General features: G+C 41.5%; 1 long non-coding RNA gene across 1 annotated transcript; it reads right to left on the bottom strand.

The window, feature by feature from the left end:
• Positions 1-245: 245 nt before the first annotated feature.
• On the bottom strand, positions 246-7,821 carry Gm35890. Its single transcript, XR_381292.2, has 3 exons — positions 7,352-7,821; positions 6,366-6,506; positions 246-542 (listed from the first exon to the last, which is right to left on the bottom strand). It is a non-coding gene; the product is annotated as a predicted gene, 35890 (long non-coding RNA).
• Positions 7,822-14,367: the final 6,546 nt, after the last annotated feature.

The following is a 14,367-nucleotide window of genomic DNA, read 5'->3' as shown; positions in this document are numbered from 1 at the left end:
CCATCTTCGGTTCTTCTGAGGAGAGGAGAGGAGAGTTTAGAACTAGATTGGCCTAAAGTAAGAACCTCCTTCAGCCATTAACTAGTGGACTGGCTTTCATAAGACCTTTAACTGCTTTAAGACTCAGTTTTTTTTTCCTCAGCAAAATTAAATCCTCTCATATATGTTTGAGAATTTAAAAGAGAAAGAGCTGCAACTGTGCAGTAAGCCCTCCAATTACTCATGATCTTCAACATCTCTGTCATTTCCAGGCCCCTAAGCAATAGAGCAGAAACCATCACTCATTTCTGAGGCAGCTGGTGAGATCTGTCAGGATCACCTTCATGCACACACATTCCCCAGGATACAGGATGCCCACAAAGAATCTGAATTTCTCACCCTCTCCACTGCTGTGACCGCTGAAGTCTCCAAGGCTAAACCATACACTCAGTATCTGAAGGTCTATAGGAACTGTCAGAGTTCACGTCTACATATCGATGGTTAATATCGATAGTCACCTTGATGGCACTGGAAAGCAGCCAGAAGAAACCCTCAGGTCATGTCTGTAAGAGAGGTGGGAAGGCAGACCTGCTGTAAATGTGGATGGTAGCATGGGACAGGTCAGACTCCAAGACCATGTGACAAAGAGAGGCAGAAGACTACCAACCTTCACTGGCCTCTGCTTCTTGACTGCAGATATGAGACCAATTGCCTATGCGCCTGCTGCAGTACTGTATCTACCACAGTGAACTGTCCTCTCCAATCATGAGCCCCAAGAAACTCTTCTTTCCTTCATCTTTTTGACCAGTGAGGTTTTTATCTCAGTAACACGAAAAGTGACAGATATACCATATTGTCTGGACTCTTCCACACAGCTGTCTCTATGTCCTGTCTCCCATGGCCTTCTACTGCCCTGTCATTGTCCTCCATGTGGTACTTCTTGGCCAGCATTGCGGTTTTCCTGCAAGCCTTAATCATAAAGGGCCATACGCTCTTGAGAACAGTGTTGTCTCTTAGTCCCTACTTTCAAATGTAAGATACAGAGTAAATAACCAATACATACTTAGAGAAGGCATTAGAATGTATTCAGCATGATTCTTTACAACTGTTATATTGGCAAAGGGGTATTTCTTTTTTTTTTTAATGTTTCATTTTGATATAGAATTTAAAACAAAACAAAACAACAACCCAGATCTCCTCTTAGACCTAAGAATTCCTATGTAATGAGAAGGCTGAGGAGAGGAAAGCCACTCCCACCCTATGAGCCAATCCCTCTGACCAAGAAGCTAATCCCATCATACATCCAGCACCCTGGACAAGACCTACACAAGAAAGAGGGGCTAGCCAGAATCTTGGTATGAAGAGTTGCCCTTTCTCCTCTAGAACTCCAGATCATTAAGGTTGTGGATCACTCAATTCTATTCCCTTAAGCAAGGAAGGGCTCATATGCAGCTAGGATAACTTGTTATGTTTGAGCTGATGAGAATAAGGCATCAGTCTACATAGCTTCATGTTCAGAGCCATAGCTGCCCCTAAACACTCTGGTGTGCTAGTTTAACATTCTCTCTCCAGAAACACTGTCCACATTTGATCAACACTTAAAACTCTCCAGAACTTAGAAAAAAGTAGGAAGGTTGTTATAGTTACTTATTGCTGAAAACACATATCACTCTAAAAGTGAGTGGGTTTTAAAACAATGGAGCCATTTTTTTTTAACTCCATAGCATAAGAACTTTGGCAAGTATAAGCTGAATTAGCCTTCTGCTCCATGTACCAAAACAGCAGAGTGGACTTTAGTTTGGAACACGTGTGTTGAAGTTTTGCCTTTTATTCTCTATTGTAATACTAAGTGCAACCCCAAGACCTGGATTCTGAACTTAGCCTGTGGACCCATGTTAATTCTGATTGGTGAATAAAGATGCCCGCAGCCAATAGCTGAAGATAGGTAGGGTTGAATTTGTGGGCTTGAGTCAGAGAAAATGCCATGAGGAAGGGAAGAGAGAAGCTGCCATAGGATAGAAGAACAAGAGAGAAGAGAAATGAGAGGGAGGGGAGGGGAGGGGTAGGGAGAGAGAGAGAGAGAGAGAGAGACAGAGAGACAGAGAGAGACAGAGAGAGACAGAGAGAGACAGAGAGAGACAGAGAGAGACAGAGAGGGGCGCAATGGGCTAGGGACCAAAAACATGGCCCAGAGGGCTGCCTGGCAGGAGTTGAGAGCAGTTCAGATGGAACATAGTAAATAGTGAGTGATGGCTTGGGGTTATCAGTAGAAAGGTAGATTCTAACAGCAGGGAGGGTAGGCAGCTGCCCAGCTATTGTGCTGCATAGGGCATATTTAAAAATTAAAGGCTGTGTATGTCTTTCATCCAAGAACATAAATGGTATAAGGTGGGTAGAAACCCCACACTAGGATTTTTTAATATTAATTACTACATGGACATGTCTAGAATACCAGATGGCTTTACTCTAATGTCCACATTGGTGGAGTACCTAGAAGGTTGGGCTTAGATAGACTGGTATTGAAGAGTGGTCATTCAGTAAGACAAACTTCTACACATGTGATAGCTTAGAGATCTCAGAGATCTGTAAGACTCAGAAAATACAAGCTCACAATGTCTTGGGGTCTTTAAGAATCACCCCAACACTTTTTCATTGGTCATAAAGTCCACCTGGATTCGGATGGTGGAAGCAAATTCTTGACTGGAGGGTGGCCAAAGACCCCATCACCATCCATTATCTTCTATATAAAGAACCAATCAGGACAAAGTGTCTGTTTCACTCCTCCCCCAGATTATTTATGTTTCTTGGTGATCTTCTTATATCTCTACCCATAGATCCTAGATCAACCAGTTATCTCTAAGCCAAGAAAAACAAAGAGTACCTTTATTGTGAACCCAAATAATTCAAATGTGGAATGGCCTATGGCATATAACATAATAGCAATTGCACATATTTTTACTATTGCATTAACCTATCTGAATAATGGGACCCTTTTCTGTTCATTCTAGCTCTTCTCCAGTTAATTCTTTGAGCTTTAAAGGAATATTCCCAAGAGATATTTTTCAAAAATGAGGTGTTCATTAATAGGTCTGTTTAGGTTGTTTGTGCAACATACTGTATTTTCAGTAATTCTTTCTTCTCTTTAAATGGATAGATGATGGATGGGTGAGGGATGGATAACTCCCCTGGGATATGATTATCTACATATTGGTTATGATTTTAGAAAAACAGCCTGGTGAGCCTAGACAAGGGCTGTAACTCAACACAATTAGCGGCACACACACAGACTTTCCTGGTGCTTTGGATTTTAAAAACATAGTATGCAAATATCATTCTGTAGATAACTAGGCACAATAAAGCTACAGTAGGAGAGTGCTAGAGTGTGGACCTGGGGGCTCTACCCTTTCCCTACTTCTTACTTTGCACAGTTATATCAGAGACCTATCTATCTTGAATTCATAGCCAAAGCCATCCTCCTCTACCCATAGATGACTACCATCGACTCCCTGAGTCGTTGGTGTGACTCTGACAAGATGTGTCATATACTCCAATTTGAATGAGACTTTAGCTGCCATCTGGGAAGCTCAGAGGTTGCATATGTCACAGGTATTATAGGCACAACACTGCATGGAGCCAGGCATATCTGAGTTGATTCATATTTCTTCTACCTCCTAGACATGTAAAACTTCAGAAAGGTCACTAATCTCTTAGTGTCCATTTCCTAGTGCCCAGTAAGTAAGGGTAATGATAGAAATAAAGCAGGAAGACTATAAGAATTTGATAAAGCAGGACAATTGGATACAGAATATCCTTCCAAAGTGTTTTCATTAAAAAATACCAGCAAATCATGTGATGACTATGGAGGTAGTGCTTTGATAGTGGTGGCGTTGGTGATGGTGGTAGTGATAATGGGGTAGTAGGGACTGTGATGGGCAGTGATGTAATGGTAATAGTATTGGTACTAGTGATGGGAATGGTGATGCTGGTGGTAGTGCTGGTACTAGTGGTGCTATTGGTGCTCGTGGTGATGATGGTGGTGATAATGGTGGTAGGACTAGGGATATTACCTGATCAGTTTACCTGCCTATGACCCTAAATCCTGTCATAGCATGATCAGGTCGTGTCTACAGCTCTGTATCGCATAGTTCCAACTGTCTCAGTGCCATTTACTTTCACAGTGCTCCATGTTCTGGCATTGAACCTCCCTGTCATTCATCCAGTAGTTTCTTAATATAAAAACATTTGTTGAGTCACTATAGTATAGTGTGCTTATGTCAGAACCTGAGAGTATAGCAGCAAGAAGAAAGTCTACCATAATGAATCCTACAGCTCCCTTTCTGTTAAGCTGATTCCTTTCTCTGAGCCCTGCTTTGCTGGTGTCATCCCCAGAATCTTCCTCACCTCTGCTCTCAGTACCTCTCCTGAGGTCCATTCTCCTGCTGCACCATTGCTCCTCTTCTACAGTTCCCTCTGGAAAATAGCTCACTAGTTCAAAGCCAGACCTCCCACAAACTATAACAACCACCATTGATTGGGAACCTGCCATGCAATGCATGAATTCTTTCATTTATTCCTACCAGGCAGTGCAGGATTGAAGTCACTGTTACCATTTCTAACAGAGGGGCCTAAGGTACAATAGTTAGCTAAAGTCAACTGGTGAGTAGTGTAGACAGGGTTCAGACATGGGTAGTAAAAGTATTAAAGTATTAAAGACATGAGCAGAGCCAGACAGAAAATTAATGAATAACTTTCCCTCCTTTCGGGATGAGTGGTAAGCCTCCTTCACAGCATTTGCGTTGCCTACATCTCCCCATAGTGTGCATGTCAGTCAACTAATAGGAGTTGTGCTTCCTAGAGAATGAAGAAGACATGTGGAGCAGAGATGAGGTGACATTATGGAGAGCCTTGACATGGAAACACCAGCCACCTGTGACATAGCTAGGAAAAGACCTCAAACTGGTCTGAAGGGAATTCTGTTTCTTGTGACTATGCTTACCCAGTCAACTGACACCAGGCAGGACTCTTCTTTTCTCCTTTAATTCTGCAATGCCTAGCCTTGTGTACAAGGGTACCCAAAGTTAATGGCTGAATGGTACACATAAGCTACCTTTTAACGTTTCTAAAGCAAAAGTTAGATTCACTCTCCTTTTATCCCGGTTTTTTTTTTTTTTTCAGTAGGAACAAAATGTCCTCATCTATTCCACGTGGAATATGAACCTCTTCCAGCATCATTTGCAAAAGTGTTCTAAAATTGAAAATTGTTGTGGGCTAAAATTGTCTGCCCTCGTCTGCATTTTTATGCAGTCTTAGAATAATACTGTGATGAGGAATGAACAGATGTTTGATGCAGGTAGAGCCTGCTTTTACCAACATAGCATACAGAATCATCAAACCATTTTCATCCATCACAACAAAATCATAGCTTTTCCAAACTCATGTAGATAGATCCAGAAGAGGGGAGAGGTTCCATTAAGAAGTTTCTGCGACTGACTGAGCAGCCTGTAGAAGCCATCAGTGTATTCCCTCCAAGTAGAAATCACAGGAGGAGAGCCTGAGTTTTGAGGTCAAGGGACCAGCATGTCATTCTTAGCTCTGGACATATGAGTTCTGCAACTTACAAAGGACAGATTAATGTCTCAGAGATGCAGTTATAACATCTGTAATAGAGACACAGGGAGCTAGGGAGATGTCTCAGTGGGTAAACTGCTCCCTCTGTAAGTCTGAGTACCTGAGCTCAGAACCCTATAACCCATGGAAAATGGCTGGGCATAGTTGTACATATTAGTGCTGTGAGACAGGGATGGGCAGATTTCTGGGTCTTTCTGGCCAGACAGTCTAGCTGAAATGACTGAAATGGTGAGCACCGAGTTCAGAGTGACCTTGTTGCAACAAGTAGGTGGAGAGCAGTGTAGAAAAATAATACCCAAAGTCAACCTCTGGACTCCATGTGTGTATATACAGTTCATTACACACATGCACGTACAGAGAGCGGTGGGGGGGACGGGACAGAGAGAGAGACACAGAGACAGACAGACAGAGACAGACAGACAGACAGAGAAAGGCACACATATACACATGGAAAAGAGAGAATTACAGATGTCAATTCTGCTGAAAAGTCTAAATAAGAAAACATATAAACTTTGTACCAAAGTGAATACTACGTGGTTTTTGCTTTTATTAAAAGAATATAAAAGGCTTGTTAATCAATTAAGTCACCATTTAAATGGTTTCTTCTTAGCAAAACCATTGTTAGATTAACCTGGAATGTCTGGGATAAACTGAGGTTTTCTTATTGGGTTTAATCTTGTCAATAAAATCCCTTAAAGACAGACTAAAAAGGAAGCTCAAGGAGAATTTCATTCGAGTTTTAGAGGAGAAGGATGTACCTGGAAAGCTTGCAAATCTTGGCAGCAGCCGGGAGGAGGGAGAAAAGGGCAATAAAGGTTGGCGAGCAGCTGTGTGATGGAAGGTGAGAGGGTAGTCTCAGAGGAAGAGCAGAATTCCAGCAAGGGACTTTTGGCCAGAATCTGAAAGAATTGTGGATAGAAAAAGAAGAAAATAAAAAGAAAGAAAAGGTTAAAGGTTTGGGACTCAGAGGGAAGAGACTTTGCAGTGTTACCCCAATGGAAACACAGCCTAGTGTCTGTCTAAGTTAGCAAGGGGCTGCTGAAGTAAATAAGTATAGTATCACATTAAGGGAATAGTTACTCCTTCCTTCTTCAGGGGAACCAGCAATCCTGGAGATTGGGCTCCAAATGATTGACAGGTACAGCTGGGTTAACTCTTAAAACAATGGTTCTCAACTCACAGTGGTCACATAGCAGATAGCCTGCATAGCAGATATTTATTTTACATTATGAATCACAGCAGTATCAGAATCACAGTTATAAAGTAACAAACATATAGTTTTATGTTTGGGGGTCACCACAACATAAGGAACTGTATTAAGGGGTCACAGCTTTGAGAGGGTTGAGAACCACTGTCCCTAAAGGAGCCAGTAGTGTGTAATATTTTGTATAGCTTAAACTATCAGGGCAATAGGTAAAATTTTATGTCTATTCTTTTGACCAGGAGGAGCATGACTTTGCTTTTAGAGGGCCTCAACAGAGCCTAGAAACCTCGACCTTCTGGGAATGTAAATCCTAAAGAGGGGCTTCTCTCCTGTAAATCATCTGGGAAATGGCCTCTAAGGCTGCTAATCTCTGTACCACTGCTACCCCCTAGTAAGGAGTAGTTAGGGAAGATAAATGATGTGTTCCGTGCATCAGACCTTCTCTCTCCTCAGCCTGCCCTTCATCCCTAACTGGTCAGACCAATGATGTTTAACCACAGCATTACAGATAAGGAAGACAGAGTGACCAGCCCAGCTCACCTCTCCAGTGCACCCATGAAGGAAAATAGGAAATGTTCTTGGAGAATTCATCAGCTGCTCAGCCTCTGAGGCAGCAAGAAACGACACCTTGAAAATTAGATCCCTTCATTCTCAAGGGATCCAAGACAGCTCTGCTTGACTGTACCCTGAGGTAGGGACTGCCCCTCCACTGCACTAATGGGAAAAGAAAAGGAAGTTTAGCTGATGGGAAATTGCAAAGCCAGGAGAGGACCAGGCAGGGTTCTCCAGTGGCATGGATAGCATTTGTTTATTTTAGCTGGACTTTCATTTGGTCCTTTATTGTTTGCACAAATATTTGAGTAGTACTTGCAACATCCGAAGCCTCTGTGGCAGGAGATCAAAACACTAACTCTGGCTAAGTCAATTGTTCTGACATCAGAGAAAAGGACACATAATGAGGTACAAGTCCTTACCAGTCAGCAAGTGTGTGTGAGCTCAGTGAGAGCCCAGGGAGAGGAGCCCAGGTTCAGGAAAAACAATCTGACAGCGATTCATCTTAGACCTAATTGTTCAATTTTCTACATGTTTTTTTTTTTCTTTAGGTTTTTATTGCTAAGTCACATGCCTTGATATTCAGATTCGTGACCCAGTCCTCAATGCAGTTTTTCTCATTTCTCTATCTCACTTCAAGATCTGAGCAGGTTCTCAGTTTCTCTTGTTATTTAGTGATATAGGTCCTCACTGGATAAGTCTATCCAGCCTTCACGGTTGTGGTTCCAGGCAGTACTCACATTGAATTGCTGTTTCTTTCTTTCTTTTTTTTTTTTAAGTATTTTCCTCAATTGCATTTCCAATGCTATACCAAAAGTCCTCCCACACCCTCTCCCGCCCCCCCACTCACCTACCCACCCATTCCCATTTTTTTGGCCCTGGCATTCCCCTGTACTGGGGCATATAAAATTTGCCTGTCCAATGGGCCTCTCTTTCCAGTGATGGCCAACTAGGCCATCTTTTGATACATATGCAGCTAGAGTCAAGAGCTCTGGGGTACTGGTTAGTTCATAATGTTGTTGCACCTACAGGGTTGCAGATCCCTTTAGCTCCTTGGATACTTTCTCTAGCTCCTCCATTGGGGGCCCTGTGATCCATCCAATAGCTGACTGTGAGCATCCACTTCTGTGTTTGTTAGGCCCCGGCCTAGTCTCACAAGAGACAGCTATATCACAGTCCTTGCAACAAACGCTTGCTAGTATATGCAATGGTGTCATCGTTTGGAGGCTAATTATGGGATGGATCCCTGGATATGGCAGTCTCTAGATGGTCTATCCTTTTGTCTCAGCTCCTAACTTTGTCTCTGTAACTTCTTCCATGAGTGATTGCTTCCAATTCTAAGAAGGGGCAAAGTGTCCACACTTTGGTCTTCGATCTTCTTCAGTTTCATGTGTTTTGCAAATTGTAACATATATCTCGCTATACTAAGTTTCTGGGCTAATATCCACTTATCAGTGAGTACATATTATGTGAGTTCTTTTGTGATTGTGTACCTCACTCAGGATGATGCGCTCCAGGTCCATCCATTTGCCTAGGAATTTCATAAATTCATTCCTTTTAATAGCTGAGTAGTACTCCATTGTGTAAATGTACCACATTTTTTTTATCCATTCCTCTGTTGAGGGGCATCTGGGTTCTTTCCAGCTTCTGATTATTATAAATAAGGCTGCTATGAACATAGTGCAGCATGTGTCCTTCATACCGGTTGGGACATCTTCTGGATATATGCCCAGGAGAGGTATTGCTGGATCCTCTGGTAGTACTATGTCCAATTTTCTGAGGAACCGCCAGACTGACTTCCAGAGTGGTTGTATTAGCTTGCAATCCCACCAACAATGGAGGAGTGTTCCTCTTTCTCCACATCCTCCGCAGCATCTGCTGTCACCTGAATTTTTTATCTTAGCCATTCTGACTGGTGTGAGATGGAATCTCAGGGTTGTTTTGATTTGCATTTCTCTGATGATTAAGGATGTTGAACATTTTTTCAGGTGCTTCTCAGCCATTCGGTATTCCTCGGGTGAGAATTCTTTGTTTAGCTCTGAGCCCCATCATTTAAGGGGGTTGTTTGATTTTCTGGAGTCCATCCTCTTGAGTTCTTTATATATATTGGATATTAGTCCCCTATCTGATTTAAGATAGGTAAAGATCCTTTCCCAATCTGTTGGTGGCCATTTTGTCTTATTGACAGTGTCTTTTGCCTTGCAGAAGCTGTGCAGTTTCATGAGGTCCCATTTGTCAATCCTCAATCTTACAGCACAAGTCATTGCTGTTCTATTCAGGAATTTTTCCCCTGTGCCCATATCTTCGAGGCTTTTCCCCACTTTCTCCTCTATAAGTTTCAGTGTCTCTGCGTTTTATGTGAAGTTCCTTGATCCACTTAGATTTGTCCTTAGTACAAGGAGATAGGAATGGATCAATTTGCATTTCTACATGATAACCACCAGTTGTGCCAGCACCATTTGTTGAAAGTGCTGTCTTCCTTCCACTAGATGGTTTTAGCTCCCTTGTCGAAGATCAAGTGACCATAGGTGTATGGGTTCATTTCTGGGTCTTCAATTCTATTCCATTGGTCTACTTGTCTGTTGCTATACCAGTACCATGCAGTTTTTATCACAATTGCTCTATAGTAAAGCTTTAGGTCAGGCATGGTGATTCTACCAGAGGTTCTTTTATCCTTGAGAAGAGTTTTTGCTATCCTAGGTTTTTTGTTATTCCAGATGAATTTGCAAATTGCTCCTTCTAATTCGTTGAAGAATTGAGTTGGAATTTTGATGGGGATTGCATTGAATCTGTAGATTGCTTTTGGCAAGATAGCCATTTTTACAATGTTGATCCTGCCAATCCATGAGCATGGGAGATCTTTCCATCTTCTGAGATCTTTAATTTCTTTCTTCAGAGACTTGAAGTTCTTATCATTCAGATCTTTCACTTCCTTAGTTAGAGTCATGCCAAGATATTTTATATTATTTGGGACTATTGAGAAGGGTGTTGTTTCCCTAATTTCTTTCTCAGCCTGTTTATTCTTTGTGTAGAGAAAGGCTATTGACTTGTTTGAGTTAATTTTATATCCAGCTAATTCACCGAAGCTGTTTATCAGGTTTAGGAGTTCTCTGGTGGAATTTTTAGGGTCACTTATATATACAATCATATCATCTGCAAAAAATGATATTTTGACTTCATCTTTTCCAATTTGTATCCCCTTGATCTCCTTTTGTTGTCGAATTGCTCTGGCTAGGACTTCAAGTACTATGTTGAAGAGATAGGGAGAAAGTGGGCAGCCTTGTCTAGTCCCTGATTTTAGTGGGATTGCTTCAAGCTTCTTACCATTTACTTGATGTTGGCTACTGGTTTGCTGTAGATTGCTTTTATCATGTTTAGATATGGGCCTTGTTATCCTGATCTTTCCAAGACTTTTATCATGAATGGGTGTTGGATCTTGTCGAATGCTTTTTCTGCATCTAACGAGATGATCATGTGGTTTTTGTCTTTGAGTTTGTTTATATAATGGATTACATTAATGGATTTTCGTATATTAAACCATCCCTGCATCCCTGGAATAAAACCTACTTGGTCAGGATGGATGATTGCTTTAATATGTTCCTGGATTCGGTTAGCGAGAATTTTATTGAGTATTTTTGCATCAATATTCATAAGGGAAATTAGTCTGAAGTTCTCTATCTTTTTTGGATCTTTCTGTGGTTTAGGTATCAGAGTAATTGTGACTTCATAGAATGAATTGGGTAGAGTTCCCTCTACGTCTATTTTGTGGAATAGTTTGTGTAGAACTGGAATTAGATCTTCTTTGAAGGTCTGGTAGAACTCTGCATTAACCCATCTGGTCCTGGGCTTTTTTTGGGTGGGAGACTATTAATGACTGCTTCTATTTCTTTAGGGGATATGGGACTGTTTAGATCATTAACTTGATCCTGATTTAACTTTGGTACCTGGTATCTGTCTAGAAATGTGTCCATTTCGTCCAGGTTTTCCAGTTTTGTTGAATAGAGCCCTTTGTAGAAGGATCTGATGGTGTTTTGGATTTCTTCAGGATCTGTTGTTATGTCTCCCTTTTCATTTCTGAGTTTGTTAATTAGGATGTTGTCCCTGTGCCCTATAGTGAGTCTAGCTAAAGGTTTATCTATCTTGTTGATTTTCTCAAAGAACAAACTCCTCGTTTGGTTAATTCTTTGAATAGTTCTTCTTGTTTCCACTTGGTTGATTTCACCTCTGAGTTTGATTATTTCCGGCTGTCTACTCCTCTTGGGTGAATTTTCTTCCTTTTTTTCTAGAGCTCTTAGATGTGTTGTCAAGCTGCTAGTGTGTGCTCTCTCCAGTTTCTTCTTGGAGGCACTGAGAGCTATGAGTTTCCCTCTTAGAAATGCTTTCATTGTGTCCCAAAGGTTTGAGTATGTTGTAGCTTCATTTTCATTAAACTCTAAAAAGTCTTTAATTTCTTTCTTTATTCCTTCCTTGACCAAGGTATCATTGAGAAGAGTGTTGTTCAGTTTCCATGTGAATGTTGGCTTTCCATTATTTATGTTGTTATTGAAGATCAGCCTTAGGCCATGGTGGTCTGATAGGATACATGGGACAATTTCAATATTTTTGTATCTGTTGAGGCCTGTTTTGTGACCAATTATATGGTCAATTTTGGAGAAGGTCCCGTGAGGTGCTGAGAAGAAGGTATATCCTTTATTTTTAGGATAAAATGTTCTGTAGATATCTGTTAAGTCCATTTGTTTCATAACTTCTGTTAGTTTCACTGTGTCCCTGTTTAGTTTCTGTTTCCACGATCTGTCCATTGATGAAAGTGGTGTGTTGAAGTCTCCCACTATTATTGTGTGAGGTGCAATGTGTGCTTTGAGATTTACTAAAGTGTCTTTAATGAATGTGGCTGCCCTTGCATTTGGAGCGTAGATATTCAGAATTGAGAGTTCCTCTTGGAGGATTTTACCTTTGATGAGTATGAAGTGTCCCTCCTTGTCTTTTTTGATAACTTTGGGTTGGAAGTCGATTTTATCCGATATTAGAATGGCTACTCCAGCCTGTTTCTTCAGACCATTTGCTTGGAAAATTGTTTTCCAGCCTTTTACTCTGAGGTAGTGTCTGTCTTTTTCCCTGAGATGGGTTTCCTGTAAGCAGCAGAATGTTGGGTCCTGTTTGTGTAGCCAGTCTGTTAGTCTATGTCTTTTTATTGGGGAATTGAGTCCATTGATCTTAAGAGATATTAAGGAAAAGTAATTGTTGCTTCCTTTTATTTTTGTTGTTAGAGTTGGCATTCTGTTCTTGTGGCTGTCTTCTTTTTGGTTTGTTGAGGGATTACTTTCTTGCTTTTTCTAGGGTGTGATTTCCATCCTTGTATTGGTTTTTTCTGTTATTATCCTTTGAAGGGCTGGATTCGTGGAGAGATAATGTGTGAATTTGGTTTTGTCGAGGAATACTTTGGTTTCTCCATCTATGGTGATTGAGAGTTTTGCCAGGTATAGTCTCCGGTGAAAAGTCTGGTGTAATTCTAATAGGCCTGCCTTTATAGGTTACTTGACCTTTCTCCCTTACTGCTTTTAATATTCTATCTTTATTTAGTGCATTTGTTGTTCTGATTATTATGTGTCAGGAGGAATTTCTTTTCTGGTCCAGTCTATTTGGAGTTCTGTAGGCTTCTTGTATGTTCATGGGCATGTCATTCTTTAGGTTTGGGAGGTTTTCTTCTATATTTTTGTTGAAGATATTTCCTGGCCGTTTAAGTTGAAAATCTTCATTCTCATCAACTCCTATTATCCATAGGTTTGGTCTTCTCATTGTGTCCTTGATTTCCTGGATGTTTTGAGTTAGGATCCTTTTGCGTTTTGTATTTTCTTTGATTGTTGTGCCGATGTTCTCTATTAAATCTTCTGCACCTGAGATTCTCTCCTCCATTTCTTGTATTCTGTTGCTGATGCTCGCATCTATGGTTCCAGATCTCTTTCCTAGGGTTTCTATCTCCAGCGTTGCCTCGCTTTGGGTTTTCTTTATTGTGTCTACTTTCCTTTTTAGTTCTAGTATGGTTTTGTTCATTTCCATCACCTGTTTGGATGTGTTTTCCTGTTTTTCTATAAGGACTTCTACCTGTTTGGTTGTGTTTTCCTGCTTTTCTTTAAGGACTTGTAACTCTTTAGCAGTGTTCTCCTGTAATTCTTTAAGTGACTTATGAAAGTCCTTCTTGATGTCCTCTATCATCATCATGAGATATGCTTTTAAATCCAGGTCTAGCTTTTCGGTTGTATTGGGGTGCCCAGGACTATGTGGGGTGGGAGTGCTGCGTTCTGATGATGGTGAGTGGTCTTGATTTCTGTTAGTAGGATTCTTACATTTGCCTTTCTCCATCTGGTATTCTCTGGAGCTAGTTTTTATAGTTGTCTCTGGTTAGAGCTTGTTCCTCAGGTGATTATGTTAGGCTCTTTCAGCAGACTTGGGAGACTAGCTCTATCCTTAGTTTCAGTGCTCAGAGTACTCTCTGCAGGCAAGCTCTCCTCTTGCAGGGAAGGTGCCCAGATATCTGGTGTTTGAACCTGCCTCCTGACAGAAGTTGTGTTCCACTCACCATAGGTTTTAAGATCCCGTGGAGGGTCCTGTGGGGGTCCTTCCAGGTGTCCGGAGACTCTCCGGGCCAGGGACCCTGGTGCTGCAGTGGACTGGAAGGGACTTGTGCCCCAGATCAGGCCGGGTTATCTGTTTCCTTAATTAATGCAGTCTCAGGTCCCGAGCGATTGGATTGGGGCAGGCGCTGTGTTCCACTCACCAGAGGTCTTAGGATCCTGTGGCGGATCCTGTGTGGGTCCTTGCTGGTGCCCGGAGAATCGCCAGGCCAGGGACCCCGGTGCAGCAGTGGGCCGGAAGGGCTTTCTACATGTTTTTATTGTTTTCTCTGCAAAGGTCCAAGTGTGAACAATTTAAAGTGGAGATAATTAAGACAAAGAATGACTTTTGAATTTCGGTGGAAATGTCAGATGCTGATCCCAAGGCAGCAG

The sequence above is a fragment of the Mus musculus genome, chromosome 12 (genome assembly GCF_000001635.26).
Source record: "Mus musculus strain C57BL/6J chromosome 12, GRCm38.p6 C57BL/6J".
Lineage (NCBI taxonomy): Eukaryota > Metazoa > Chordata > Mammalia > Rodentia > Muridae > Mus > Mus musculus.
This window is presented reverse-complemented; position numbering and strand designations above follow the sequence as displayed.